Source organism: Myotis davidii, unplaced genomic scaffold, assembly GCF_000327345.1.
Source record: "Myotis davidii unplaced genomic scaffold, ASM32734v1 scaffold292, whole genome shotgun sequence".
Classification (NCBI taxonomy): domain Eukaryota; kingdom Metazoa; phylum Chordata; class Mammalia; order Chiroptera; family Vespertilionidae; genus Myotis; species Myotis davidii.
Genome location: NW_006285042.1, coordinates 3,812,901 through 3,828,129, shown reverse-complemented (window position 1 = coordinate 3,828,129; position 15,229 = coordinate 3,812,901). Strand labels below are relative to the sequence as shown.

General features: G+C 37.0%; 1 protein-coding gene across 6 annotated transcripts in view; it reads left to right on the top strand.

Moving 5' to 3' along the window:
- PLAGL1 (PLAG1 like zinc finger 1) overlaps nt 1–15,229 on the top strand; it is a 50,255-nt gene that overhangs the window by 10,227 nt on the left and 24,799 nt on the right. For 4 of the 6 annotated variants that reach the window (XM_015558514.1, XM_015558512.1, XM_015558515.1 and 1 more), the window contains 2 exons: nt 3,717–3,758; nt 13,557–13,624. The gene's annotated coding sequence lies outside the window, so the exon portion shown is untranslated. The remainder of the gene's footprint in view (nt 1–3,716; nt 3,759–13,556; nt 13,625–15,229) is intronic. The other 2 variants (XM_015558517.1, XM_006755397.2) reach the window with 1 other exon arrangement.

Genomic DNA, 15,229 nt, shown 5'->3' with positions numbered 1-15,229 from the left:
TATTCTGAGTAGCATTCCATTATTTCAATATACCATAGTTTTTCTTTGGTGGGAGTGGAATGCTGATGATCTCTGAATTGCCTAGGGTGGTCCTTATTTCCTTTTCTTAAAGAATAAAGCATGGTTTGCAGTCAAATAGCTTATCTTCTAGTCCTATTCAGTCTCAGTAGTGGAAAAGCCTTCCTTTATTTTATTCCATGTAGGTTTTCTTTGGTCCAAATTGGCAGTGTCCTCTTGGTATAATCCCAACTCTATTTCTGGCTTTGCAGATTTAGCCGATTAATTCCAATCTCATTGTGGAATGATTATCTAGCCACACCTTCTCCTGGACATGCTTTCTCATTTTTTGCAGGATGGGTAGATTGAGAATTTTCCCAAATCTTCATGTTCTCATTATTTTTTGCTTAGGGATTTTTTCTATTTATCTCTCTCCTCTTACATTTTACTGGAGAAGCCAGGTCACATGCCTCAACACTTTGACTAGAAATCTCTTCAACTAAATACTTGATTTTATCACTTCCAAGTTCTTTCTTCCACTAAAAACTAGAACACAATTCAGCCCAATTCTTTGCCAGTTTATAATAAGGATCACCTTTCCTCCAGTTTCCAGTAGCATATTCTTCATTTCCACCTTAGTGAGTCTCACCAGAATCACCTTGAACTTTCCTATTTCTACCAGCAGTCTCTCCAAGGCAATATAGACTTTTCCAAGTAAGCACCTCAAAACTCTTTCAGCCTCTACCCATTCATTACCCAGTTCCAAAGCCACTTCCAAATTTTCAGTCATTTGTTAAGTAGCACCACACTTCACAGTACCGAATCTAAATGAGTATGCTTAGGTTGTTGTTAACAGAATACCACAGATTGGGCAGTTTAAACAACATAAATTTATTTTCTCACAATTCTGGAGGCTAGAAGTCCAAGATCAAGATACCAGCAAATTCATTTTCTGATGAGACCTCTTTTTTTTCTGGCTTACAGATGACTACTGCTTTCTTGCTGTGTTTTCACGTGGCCTTTTCCTCTGTGCTTGCTTGGAGAGAGTGGCCACTGGTGTCTCTTTATCTTTTTATAAGGACACCAGTCCTGTTGGATTAGGGCTCTACCCTTGACCTCATTTAGCCTTAATTACCTCCCTAAAGGACTTATCTTCAAATAGTCACACTGGAGGTTAGGGCTTCGACATACGAATTTTGAGAGACCCAGTTTAGTCCATAACAATGGGTCTTGTAGAAACACATGTGGCAGTAAAGTATTGGGGCTGAATACAAGCTACTTTAGTAACTACTCTCATTATGCCATGGTTTTTAAAGCATACTATTAGCATTTATAATGCAACTAGTTTAGTTTAGCTCCCGCTGGAGATTTTGAGAGCTTGTATGAAGTAGAACTATTGTGTTAATTCTGTCTGCACTTCTGTGAAGCAGAAGTCAGTGTCATACATTTTAAGGGTAAGACCTTGTCGCATTCAAAGAGATGCTTAAAATTGCAATCTAGAAAATTGCTTTTAAAAAGCTGGGGAAAGACGTTCATATTCTCAGAGGACGTAATTTAGGAAATCATTGTGAGGTTTTAAAAATCTGCATTATATAGGAAAAGTGTTGATTTTTCTTTCACCTTTCTGGGGATATTAACATAGTACAATACAGATCCATACATAATCTTTAGATATTGTAAATTAAAAATTTTCCAGTAAACTTTATGGTTTATATTTTGTTGTTGTTGTGATTTATCTATTTGTGTTAATTCTAGTTTTCCCTCAGTGTTGGAGAAGTAGGTGATGGAAAATGTTCTAACTTTAAAGCATGAACATATTACTCTGATTCCTAAAAATTAGAGTAGATGGTATCTCTGTGTGTATCTAAAACAAGAAGGAAAATTTAATTTTTTTCTATTAGGCTGGCAACCCAAAATATTTTGTAACTATCTCACTGAATTTCCCTGCCCCCTCAAAATAGGAAGAAAGAAGAGGAAAGACTTGGTTGGTTGGGATATTTTGGAGGGGATTGATCAGAGGTTGTATATATTGAAGATGTGTTTATTTCATGAATCCTCTCTTAGAAGCTCTCAGCTATTTAGAGGCCAGCATCTCTATTTCTGTAATTGCTTTAATGGGTGGAGGTGGTGGAGTAGTCTATTCCATCTCTAGTCTGGCTATTTCATCAGGAACAGCTAATGTAGAGCTAATAGCAGCAAAGGCAGCAGCATCTGACCTCCCTATTCAGAGCACAGACAGATGAATAGCAAACAGTTCTTTCTGAACTGTCCCTTCCTGGTCCCCATTTGTAAGGGGGCATTTTAGCCACATAGGAGTGGAGAGTGGAAGATTTGCTCTGTTTGGGAATGGGGCAAGTCTTTCTGCCCACTTCCTCCATATTACAAGTCTGTCCCATACCCCCTCCTTACTAATTTAGCTTCCTAGGTAGAGCTAGGGAGGGAAAATGTGCTGACCACCAAAGTTGAGTGTCATGTCTTGACAATTATAATTCCCATTATAAAGTCCCATTGTGATATAGAAATCAGTTTCTTATGTGTTTGCTCATAGCAAGTTTGTATCAATGCTAGGTTTTCTGACCTTATGGAGGTATTGGGACCATGCCACCTCTCTCTGAATGATGCCCTTACTGTGTTACCATGTAATAGGAACAACTGAGAAACTATGAGATCTAACCATGATGAAGGGCTAGCAGCTTTGGGCCCACAATCCAGGTGATCAGGTCAAATGCTGGCTGTTCTACTTCTTAACTATCTGCTATAGGGAAAGGTTTTATTCTTTCTCAGCCAAAATTTTCTTATTTGGACAAAGGGGATAAAACCTCCTATTCTCAGGTTGTTGTGACAATTAAATAAGATAATATACATCAAGTGTTATAGATAAAATATTCATAAGTCAAGCAAATTCTTTTTCTCAGTTAAAACTGATGAAAAACAATGAGATAGTCTAAGAAATCGGAGATTTAATGCAGAGAGGATGATATAAGAGAAGAAGGAAGTATAATATTCTGAAAAGAGTACTTTGGGGTAGTCCTTGGGCTCTTGCTTATCTCCAAGGGAAGGTTTGTCTTTACCATCTCAACCTAGTAATCTCTCTTGAGTTTCAGTATCATGATCTTTAAAATGAAGATAATAAATAATGGCTTTGAAGACCTTGATAAGGATAGAGTGGTGGAGATGGGAGCCAGGGGAATGGGTTGAAAAGTGACTAGGTGAGGAAATGAGGATTATCTAAATTTTCTATTCTTTTCAGAGTTAGTCTGGGGATATAGTGGGAGAAGTGGAGGTCAGTAAAGGTTTTGCTAATTAAAGGTTGGGGAATACCAGAGCATGATATGTTGGGGAGAGGTATCTCTAGTATAAATGGAGAGGGTGATAATATAGAGGAAACTGTTATCAGAGATATATATACAAGTGTTGGGAGTGATGCAATTCTATAGAACTAAATACAACATATACACACACAAACACAAATTTAATGAGACTGGGATAATCTCAAAAGACCAGTGGGTTGTATTAATATAAATGTACTGATTGTGATATTGTACCTCAGTTTTGTGAAATGTTACCATTGGGGAGAACTGAGTAAAGGATACTCACGATCACTCTTAAAACCCCATGTGAATCTGCAATTATCTTAATGAAATTCAATTTAAAAATGAATATGAAACTATTATATAAAACTAAAATAATTTTTATTTTTAAATTTATTTTATTTTTAGGTTGTTCCTGCCTGATTGATAACATAGTCATCATTGGCTTTTGTAAGTTGACATTTTAATTTTTTTATCCTCCACCCTGATATTTGCATTTTCTAATTACATGAGAGTACTTTTCTAGAGAACCTGGAGCAAAACTTGTTACCAGAAAATAAACAATAAGATCTTAAGGAAGCAGAATATGTTTTCAATACTCAGATGTAAGAAAAATCTGCTAGAGCTCAAGGTCAGCAGAATTTTGTAGGTTGTGGGCTTGCCCAGATAACTCAATAAGGAAGTTTGAATGCCTGATGTAGAACTTTAATTAGATTATATGTGACTTAAAATAAATTCAAATATTAATCACCTATATATTTCTGTATACTTTATTTTCTTATTCGTTGTTGTTTGATTAGAAGTTCTGTGGTAGAAAAAAAGTGAGTCGGTCTTGGTACTTTTAGTAAATGGTTCCTAATGCTGTTTTGTTATTGAGGACTTGGAGTGTTCTTTCAAAATTTAGTTCTAGAAGCTCCCCTTTTACGAGTTATAAATTAAGGAGCAGAAAGCACGTTGGAGAGCACAAGTTTTAGAACCAACCACAGCCTGGCTTGAATTCTGGCTGTGATATGATTAAGTACATGACTATAAACAAGTTAGTGCACCTTTCTTAGCCACAGTTCGTCATTTATAAAATTGAAATAATAATAGCTGTGATATTTATGAGGATTAACTGAGGTGATATACCTGGCTATTAGCAGCATTCAGTAACTATTAATCTTTTAAATAATTCTATATTTCTCAGTACTGTAAGCTTGAGACACTAGTAATAAATAGTTTTACAATATGCTTTATACAGAAGACTACCTTTTATTACTTATATCCTTATATGTAGTAAATTTTGAAAAAAATTATATATTTTTATAGGAGAGAAAATGATTAGGAGACATGGGCTGATCTGCAATAGACTCAGCAAATCACTTTTTTGCATTTTTTTGAGCTTTTACATAATCTCTACATCTTAGCAAAGTGGACAAAAGAAATGAGATAATGTAGATTTGTCAGTACTTACTTGAAAATGTAAAGCACTAATGAAAATGTAAGAAAGCAGAATTTCATAATGAGGGGACTTCCACCATGACTTCCAGCCATGATGTAGTAACAGAAACTGGATTTATGCTCCTGCCTGAGCAGCCAAAAATAAGAGCCCCATAAACTATTATGAAAAAAAAGTTTTCAGACATTGAACAACAAGCGACATAAGAAGTGAACCCTGAGAGAAGGGAAACAAATGATGTGCATGAGGCCACAGCATAAGAAGGGGAACCAAACACAGACCAGTGGTCACACTGAATTGCAGTGATAGGAGTAGGGAATTCAGGGAGGCCGAGGCAGCTAGAATTGCAGGATAGAGTCCAGAGAAGAGAGAGTTTCACAAAGAGAACTCTGGAGATCTTCAGCTGAATGCTAATTAGTGCATGCATGTAAAAGAATTACCCAAGGCTGAAAAAAGAACCACTGGAAGGGAAAAGGTAGCTCACACAGGGCTGGGAAGTGTGTGTCCCCACCATTGAGAGTAGAGAAACTTTGTAATACAAGTGTATTAGATGGAATGATCAGAAGGGTTTTGCCTAGTAACAAGGCAGAAGTAGCCCCAGAGTAAAGGCTGCTCTGATCCTTCCTAAAAAATCTTAGAAGGAAGCCATTAAAGAAAGGTCATAAAGGGCCAAATGGAAGATATTTTAGACTTTTCAGGTCATATGATCTCTTGCAACTACTAAGCTCTGCTATTGTAATGTAAAAGCAGCCATAGACAATATGTAAATGATGGGGAGGGCTGTATTCCAATAAAACCTTATTTACAGAAATAGTGTGGGCCAGATTTGAACTGTGGGCCATAGTTTGTGGACTCCTGTTTTAAAGTATCAAGTGGTTTCTAGTAGCTTAATTCCATCCCAGAACAAAGCTCAAGAATATTTAAATAAATACCAAATATCTAGCACCCAATAAGGTAAAATAAGCAGTGCCTAGTGTTCAATCAAAATTTACCAGATATAAGAAGAAACTGGAAAACTCAATGGTAAAGAGAAAAAATAATCAATAGAAATAGGTCCAGAAATGCCATGGATCTAATAAACAGATTTTAATTAAATTAATCTAATTAAAATTCATAATATTTTAAGAAGGAAAACATAATTACTAAACAAAGATGTTAAAATAGTTATAACTCTATTCAAGATAGTAGAGGAAAGCATAAAGTTTGTTAAGGATAGACATGAAAGCTATTATAAGACCCAAATTGATTTTCTAGAGACACCATAACATGAAAATTACACTGGGTAGGAATAACAGTAGACTAGGCATTCCAGGAAGAAAGATTTTGTGAACTTAAGGACATAGCAATAGAAATTTTACAAAATAAAACACAAAAATACGGAATAAAGAAAACAGCCTATCAGTAAGCTGTGGGACAACTTCAATCAGCCAAATACCCCTGTATATGTGTAATTAGGGTCTCCAAAGGAGGGAAGGAAAAGAAAAAATAATGCTTGAAAGTCTGCTAAATTTGATGAAAACAATAACCCCACATATCTCAGACGCTCAATGAAAACCTAGCATGAACAAAAAAACAAAAAAGGAAGAAAATTAGACTAAGGTACACCATAATCAGGTAGTTTAAAACCAGTAATAAAGAGAAATATTTTAAAGCAGAGAATAGATACTATAAATTTAGAGGAACAAAGAATGATGTCAAACTTTTCATCAAAAGCAGTGTAAGCCAGAAAACAGTGGAATAATATCTTTAAAGTAATGAAAGAAAAAACTGTCAAGCTAGAAATCTATAACTAATAAAAATATCTTTTAAAAAAGATAATGAAAATAAAGACTTTCTCAAGTTGAAAGACTATATTACCATTAGACCCACACCACAGGAAGTGTTAAAGGAAGCATCTAGGAAGAAGGAAAATAATATCAGATGGAAATAAGCAACATCAGAAATGATAGCCACCTGGGTAAACATATAAAATTTAAAAATCTTTAATCTTTCATAAAAGATAAGTGATTGTTTAAATAAAAATAGTAACAATAGAGTTGGGGTTGATAACATGCAATATAAGAAAATAATTGCACAAAGGTCAGGAAGAAAAAAATTGAAATATAAAACCATAAAGTTTTTATATTATATGTGAGCAGGTATAATGTCCCTTGAAAGTACATTGTAATAAGTTAAGGATATGATTATAAACACTAAATCAGCCACTGAAACATCAAAACAAAGAGTTATAAGCCAAGAGATAAAATAAAATAATAATCAGTCCAAAAGAAGGCAGAAAAAAGGAAAAAGGGAACGTAGAACAGATGGGACAAATACAAAACAAATAACAAGATGCTACAATTCAACCTAACAAATGTCAAGAATCACATTAAGTATAAATGGTTTAAATACTCTAGTTAAAAGACAAAGAATGTCAGAGTAGATTTGATAAAACACACACAAGAATTAGCTATATGCTGCCTGAAAAAAAATGTATTTCACATATATAAAGGCACAAATAGTTTATAAGCTAAAGGATGGAAAACAGCATATAGTTTAGCACTAATTTTTAAGAAATGGTTATATTAATATCATAAAGTAGAAAATAGAAATAACAGCAAAGAATATTTTCAAGAATAAAATTCTTTCATGATAAAATGTTAAATTTCTCAAGAAGACATAATCTTAAATGTTTATGCATCTAATAATAGAGTTTCAGTTTGCACAAGGAGAAGTAGACAAATCCATAATTATAATCAGATTTCAACACCCTCTCTCAGTAGATGATAGATTAAGTAGATAGAAAATAAATAAGGATATAGAAGAATTAAATAGCACTATTAACCAACTGGACCTAATTGTTGTTTATAGAACACTTCACTCAACAACAGCAGAATACATATTCTTTTCAAGTGCACTCAGAACATTAATCAAGATAGACCATATTCTGTGTAAGAAAACAAGTCAATTAATTTAAAGGGATTTAAATCATACAAAGAATGTTCCTTGACCACAATGGAATTAAATTAGAACAGAAAGGTTGCTAGGAAAATATCTTTTAACCGAACATCACACTTCTAACTAATCCAGGGACATATTCTAGGCCATAAAAAATTCCTTAAATTTAAAAGGAAGCGTTTTCCCCATTTTAACAAGTTTTACATTGCTTTGATTTTCAACATCAATGCCAACAGCCACCCTTATTGAGCATTTGTTATATGTTAACACTGTTCCAGGTGCTTTATACAGGTTATCTAGTTTGACCCTTCACAGACCCTATGAGAAAAGGTATTATTATTATTATTCCTCTTTTACAGATGAGGAAACTGAGGTTCTAAAAATATTGTTAACTACTTAAATTACAAAAAGGCGACACTAAAATTTAGGTATGGATCTACTTGATACCGGAGTGCATGCACTACCTTCTTGATTGAATGGTGCAATGCATTGGGTTTAGAAATAGATGATGACTTACTTAATATAGCTATGGTGAGAGAACTTCGGTGAATAATTATATGCATACAGGGTAGCTGGGTAGAGTGGAAACAGCATGAGATTTAGAAACAGAATACTTCAAGTTCTAACTCTGCTACTTACTAATTCTATGACTTTGGTAAGTCAGTTTATTACCTCTCAAGTCTATTTTCTTCATTCAAATAGAAATGAATAAAGCCAGCTATCTTGGCTGGTCATGGTGAAGACCACATGGATGTTTCTAAGTTCTCTAAATGCTCTTGAAAGGCATGTAAATGAACCGATGAGTGTATTTCATCATTTGGCATAGTCTTTCTTTAAGTAGGACATTTTTTGAGTATGTTTAGAAAATGATCTGATTTATAGAAACTTAGTGAGTTTCCAGAACAGCTCTCTTATAGAGCGATCTATTATATAAGGAGTTTCTACTCGTAAGAGCAGCTTTTTTTGATGAGATACATAATTTTTGAGAAGTAGCGTTATTTCACAGTACCTTGTAAAGGGATTCTTGATGTTTCTTTCTCTATTTTGGGAGAGTAGGAAGGCAGAGAGGCCCAACATGATCCAATGCCAGAGTCAGCTTTCAGGTTCCTACGATGACTGTACAACTGCGCTTACTAAGCTCCATTTTCTGTGCAGTCTAGAGCTCTGCATTTCTTAAGTTCATCTCTGTCCCCAGCTGAGCCAATGTGGGCTGTTCAGCACCCTGTACAAAATGGCATCGTTGAGTCAAATGAGTAATCAGTGATTGAATCCCCCAGATCAACACTGAAGCTCAAAAGACAGGCACCGAGAAAGGTTATGTTCTGTGTCAAGGAGTGAGTTCTCCATCCCTCTCATTCCAATATTGTTTCTTTTCTTTTTAGGTTAGGAATTTTGAAATTTAACTCATCTGTTACCATATTCACTGAGGCCTAGTGACAGGAATGGAGTGGAGTTGAGTAAAATGAACACATTTTGTTGCAGATTTTCATGAAAGCTGTGTCAAAGAAGCAGTTCAGAATTCAGTGGAGACCTTGGAAACTTTTTAATAATATCTGCTCAGTGTAGCTAACCAATCAGGCCAATCTGTGTTTTTTCCTAGTCCCTCCTCACTCCCACAAACACACACGGCTCATTCACACACAGGCTGTCATTTAGGAGCCTGGATTACCAGTTTGGATGATTACCCAGCTCAAATAAAAAAGCTAACTGTTCTGTCGCTGTTCACGGTTTTGTTTGGCAAACAGAATTTACGCAAACTGACTCTTTCTTTAGGTCTAGCAGCCTTTGCGGGAAGCCCTAGGAATTACAGCTCTAAATACATCATATGTCGTAGCTTACTGAGTGCCAGCCAATGAGGGCTGCACGATAGCCACACTCGAATCATCAGTAGCGCTATTCGATGGAGAATAAAGTGTCCCTGTCGTTTGGGTATGGTGTCACGAAAGAAACTGGAGATGAAGGGAGACCATCACTTGGAGGATTGCAGGATGGAAGAAGAAAGGGAGAGTGAGAAGGCAATGTGTATCTATGGAATGTCAGGGGGCCTTTGAGGCCCAGCAGGCCCTGGTAGCGGAGGACTTCCCTTGGTGCCCGTTTTCTTCCTCTGACCTTGGATGAACTAGCGCGCAGTATATTATGCCTGGCGATTGTGCTGGTTTGTCATGGTTAGCATTCTGGACTGTCACTGGAATGTAGGAAACGGATGAATTTGAATTGAACCATGAGGTGGTCTCCGGGCCTTCTCCTTGTCTCAAGGAAACCTGTCGCTGTTTGTCTGGGCCTGGCCTAATGAAAGCAATGGAGGGAGAGAGAGGTGGGCCTTTGATCTCTTTGTTGCAGCTGCTCCCTGGGAACTCGCTGAAATCAATGCCCTGTTTTCCTGAAGGAATGAATGGCTCTGCCTAACTAGCTTTGTGAAGCCCTGGGGGAATTCACTGCCTCTGTTTATTGACAGCTGAAAAGGAGCACATGGGGTGGAATGGACCTTCTTGTGAAAACCAGGCACAAGGAAAATTAGACCTCAATTTAACACAGAGGAATTTGGAAATTCACCCCAAAGGAGACCGTGGTTTCTCATGCTTACATTAGAATTACTCAAGTTTGGGGCTAGTGTGTAATCAACAATGGGGGTTCTGTCACAACTATGTTATAAGTAGGAATATGGCATGCATGAGAAATGATGTTTAGAAGTTGATCCAACACCCTGTTCTTTTTTTAAACACAGAAGTAGAGAAAGACAAATATTCACCATGATATAATCAGGTGATTCTTTTATTTTTTGCCTGAAGAAGAAAAAAGTGATATTTAAAAGTCATTATTAATATAGTAACACTAAGTCATTAGAGTGTGTCTTCTGTTCATTTATGTTTCAAAACATCTTTGAACTTTCTAACTTTCACAACTGCTAGCTAGCTATTCATGCCATTCTGGATTATGCGTGTTGCATGGGAATATTACAAGAACACATTTATTTTTTTAAAGAACTTATATCCCTAGGATATTTTAACTGAAAGTCTGTGTCAAACATAAATGAACCAACATATAGCACTTACAAGCAGAACAGTTCATAAATCCTGAAGTTAGTGCCTTATTTTGAGAACAGAGTAAGGAAAAGGTCTTGAGTCTGTCGCAAGGAAACAACACCAGACCTTCCTTTTACATCTCCCTGCTTGCTTGATTTCCCAGGAAGAATTTATGGCTTCTTCCCTTGACCTCCAGCCCTTTGTGCACACCTATAGTACAGCACTTAACACATTGCCCTGTAAATCTTTGTTTAGGTTCTTCCTTTAGCTTGAAGTACAGCAGCTGTATAGTATTCATTTTTATATCTCCCAGCCTCGCAGACCTCCTGGATCCGTGAATGCCTGCTGATGAATGGAGATTGATAGCTCCCCATTCCTCGTTCCTTTGAATGTAATTGCTTATCCAGGTCTCAACTGCAAACACTATATTTTAAGAAAACCTGATTGATCTATTGTTACCTGATTGGCTCTATAGCCTTTTAAAACCTTTCCTTCAGGGAGAATTATTAAATGGTTGTTTAGATTTGGCAACTTTTGCCGGGGAGCCCATCAGCCTCTGAACAGGAAGCATAAAAAAGTGGGAGGCATGGTCCTCTTCAAAGCCAAGGTCTCTTCTGTAATATTCTTTCCTAAAAATAAATCTCAAAACAGTGTCTAGACATTTTCAGTAACAAGACGAAAAAGCTTATAATTTAGAGTTGGGTAGCCTTTCACTTAACCAGATTTAGTGATTGAGATGGATAAAGCTTCCACTTTACATGATTTAATTCTGTGGTGTAATGTTAAATAATGCAAAGCAAATCATCCTTTGACAATATCTTTAGCCATATTTACCACCACTATGTGTTATGAACCCCTTATCAAAGGAAGCAAACACCTTCATCTCTCAGTGAAAGTGTAAAGGAAATTTTGATTCTAAGGATCATCTGCTATGATTTTACAGGACCTTAAATGGTTGTTTAGATTTGGCAACTTTTGCCGTGGAGCCCATCAGCCTCTGAACAGAACAAGCCCAATTTCTGAGCTCTTAAGTTAAAACCTATTTCTTTTTAAGTGGGAAATGGTTGACGACATTCTTTGGGAAAATAACATCTTAAAATTATAATGGAAAATTTTAGAGAATGATTGAGGTGGGAAGGGGAGATAGGTAAGTAAGCACACAGTACAGGAACTTGCTAATATTTTACTCATCCATGTTATTTTTGTTTTATTTTTACCACCACGATTATTTTTAAAGAAATCTATTTGGTTTTCTATTTTGATTAAAAATAGGGAGGAAATTTAAAATACAGGTTTCCAAATTTGGGAGTGGTGGTAGCAACTTTGTAGAGGAATGGGCGTTTGCATAACTTATACAAATGTGGTGGATTCAGCAGATTGTGATTCTGCTGAGGTTTTAGATTTCTTACAAAATGGGAAAATCACCATGGCCTTGATCATCGATAGACTCTCACTCCCATAAGTATTAACTTGTAGATAAGAAAGCAGTAAGCATAACGCTGAGGTTTTATAACTTGGCCGCTCAAGCCTCCCAGTTTCTGGAAGTAATTTTGTGTGACATGATACTAAGTAGGGAGGGGAGGAGGGTGGAAGGAAAAGTAGGAAATCAAGCCACACTTTTCCATGGGGTGTTTCAGCTTTTAGAAGTGAGGCATATCTTTGTCTGCGTTGATAGAAAGAACTACACACAGGCCAGCGCAGTGACTGCAGTTACAAATGGCATTCTTGCTATGTTTATAGAATCAGATAACTTCCACTACGCGGTCCTCCATCAGAGAGGCTTTTTTTTCCCCCTCAGGACTGAAAACTGCTATAATATCCAAGTAGTAATAATTTAAGAGTCAAGCCCACAATGTAGGTTTGGGGATCAGCATATGTTAGGTGTTTGTATTTGTATGTTTATTTCCATAAACAAACTTTCTAGTAGAAAGATATCAGTTCCTTCCCTCTCAGATGGCTTCCCATCCATCCAGACCTATCAGATAAAGCCTTATCTAGTCATTGGGAAGGAGACATCTCCTTCCTGGTTGGATTGAAATGCAGGAAATGTAGTCTGAAATATAGAATTATTAAAAATACCTTTACTGGGTATGCTTGCTATCAACAAGTTCTGCCCTCCAGCTTTTCCTCTTAGTAGTAGCCTTGTCTTTGAAAAACAAAATTGGAATTAAGCAAAGGTGTGTTTTTTGTTGTTTGTTTTGCCTTTTAGTGGCCTTTCCTTGCTGCTAGAGTCCTCCTCCCTTCATTGTCACTTCACTCTCAGCCCCTCAGTACTTGTTGCCTTTCCCAAAGGATAGTGTTCTTAGTTGACACTTTTTTTTAAACGTCTGTCATCTGATATCTGCTCAAGGCTGTGAGGTGTTTTCACTTGAGTCAGGGTCTCTGGGAAATAACTGCCAATACCTGAGGGCTCCCTGCTTACCACTCGGTGTTAAGCACTCGACTCAGATGAACTCATTTGGTCCTCAAAAGACTCTTGTGCCATAGGTATGATTATTTCCATTTTACAGGCAAGGAAGTGGAGGCAGGGGGAGACTAAACAGATTGCACCAGGTTTCTAAGTGGCCCCAGGAGGCCCCCCCGCCCCGGATTTGAATCTAGGCATTCTGGCGCCATAGCTCCTGCTCGTAACCACATCCCTAAACTAAAACTAAAAATCCTTTAAGGACTTAAAGGTGTGCCTCTGGAATGTTGGAATATGCCACTGTGGCATGTTGATGGAGAGAAAATTTTTTTTTGATTCTGGCTTTCCTGAACTCGTATTCCATATATAAACGTCTACTGACACAGTACCAATGTGTGTTTTTTCCATGCCTTGTTTTTTAACCTTTTGATTTCCCCCCCCTGTAGGTTTGCTCTACATTTGATGTGGCCTCTGTTTCGCATCTAAAACTCCTCTGTACGTCAGACTTAGCCAGGTTAGTATGCCTCTGCCAGATCGTCTGACTCCTGCCCAGTCTGCTCGCCTGTGGTCAGTGGTGAGTCTGTGTCCCGTTCTCTCTGCGTTAGAGTGAACACTCACTGCTGTGTATAAGAGCTTTTAGACAGTTGACTTTTATTTATCATGACTTGCTTACTTGAAACTTTGTGATCCCACTCCCTTACATTTTAAAAAAGATGCTTTAGCATTGTTTTATCTTACAAAACAAACAAATCCCAGGGAAAATTTGGGGGTGTTTTCCTCCATGTAGAATCACATTTAGTATGTTACATACATTACAATTCAGAATTTCTAAGTCATGCTCCTAAGGTTGTAATATGAGGTGATTCTCAGTTTGCGTATGTTCTGTCCAAATTTCCTAAAGTTGTGAAATATGTGTTAGGAAATAAGTGCCCCTAAATCCAGTGTTTATTTGAGGGAACTCATGGTTGGCAGGAGTCACAGTTTTATCTCGTATCATTCTCCATACATCTGGAGATTACGATTTGTATTAAACACCTATTTCATAATAGTAATTCCTGCCTTAAATTTCATACTCAGCATTTTGGTTGTCTTTCCCACGTAGCATGCATGTTGTTCTCTGTTTAAGCCCATTGCCTTCTTCACCCTAAAGCAACCCTCCCCTGTTTTGCAGCTTTAGTGCTAACAGCGTTGCCTAACCATAACTCTTGGCCGCTCTCCAAACATTTTTTTTACAAAATGTCCTTGACTGTAATATGCCATAATTTTATTTCTGTTTTAGTGTTCTTTTCTTATATTTCATCTTACACTTGAATTTCCCCCCCCTAAGCCTCTCACTAGATAAACTGCTTCCAAATTTATTTTACTCTTGGGGCTGACTTCTAGAAAAGCTATCCACAGCTGCTCCAGTTGGAAGGCCAAAGCGAGGAGAATATTTAGATGGGTGTGTTTAAATTCCTGCTCTCCAGATAATTCCAGTTGAAACTAGTCCACTTCCCCACTAACACATACAAAAGGAAAATTCTAGCAATATCCAAAATGCCAGAATCACTTCTATATGTCACTTGGGTAACTTTATAATACCGGTAAGACCAATTTATGCCGGCCCATTTTTTAATTGGCTGCTTAATAATTTAGAAATCTTTCAAATATATGACAGATAAAACTTAATGCATGCAGGAAACTAGAAATTTCTTTTGTAAGTACATGTTAGGAAATGGAATGAATTGTATTGTGATTATCCACATGAAAGAAAGATTATTGAAGTGAATCAAGAACTTCTACTCTTTCTGTGATAGTGTACTCTGAAACAGGTTAGCATGTTTTTTCCTAATTGTGAACTTAACCCAGTTTGTAAAATCATTCTTGACACTTATTAACAGACCCGTCTACTTTGTACGTATACTTTAGACTCTGTCCCAGTCATTGGGCCTCTGTTTGTACATATGGACACACGTACTGTATAATCTTGTAAGAGCTCTGCACAAGGGGAGATGTCACCTTGCAGAGAAGTTCGGGGACTTGCCTCGGGTTGCATACCTGGCCCGCAGCGGAGCCAGTGCTCCAGCAGCCATCGTCCTGAGATTGCTCAGGCACTTTTTCCCTTTGCCTTTATGTGTAT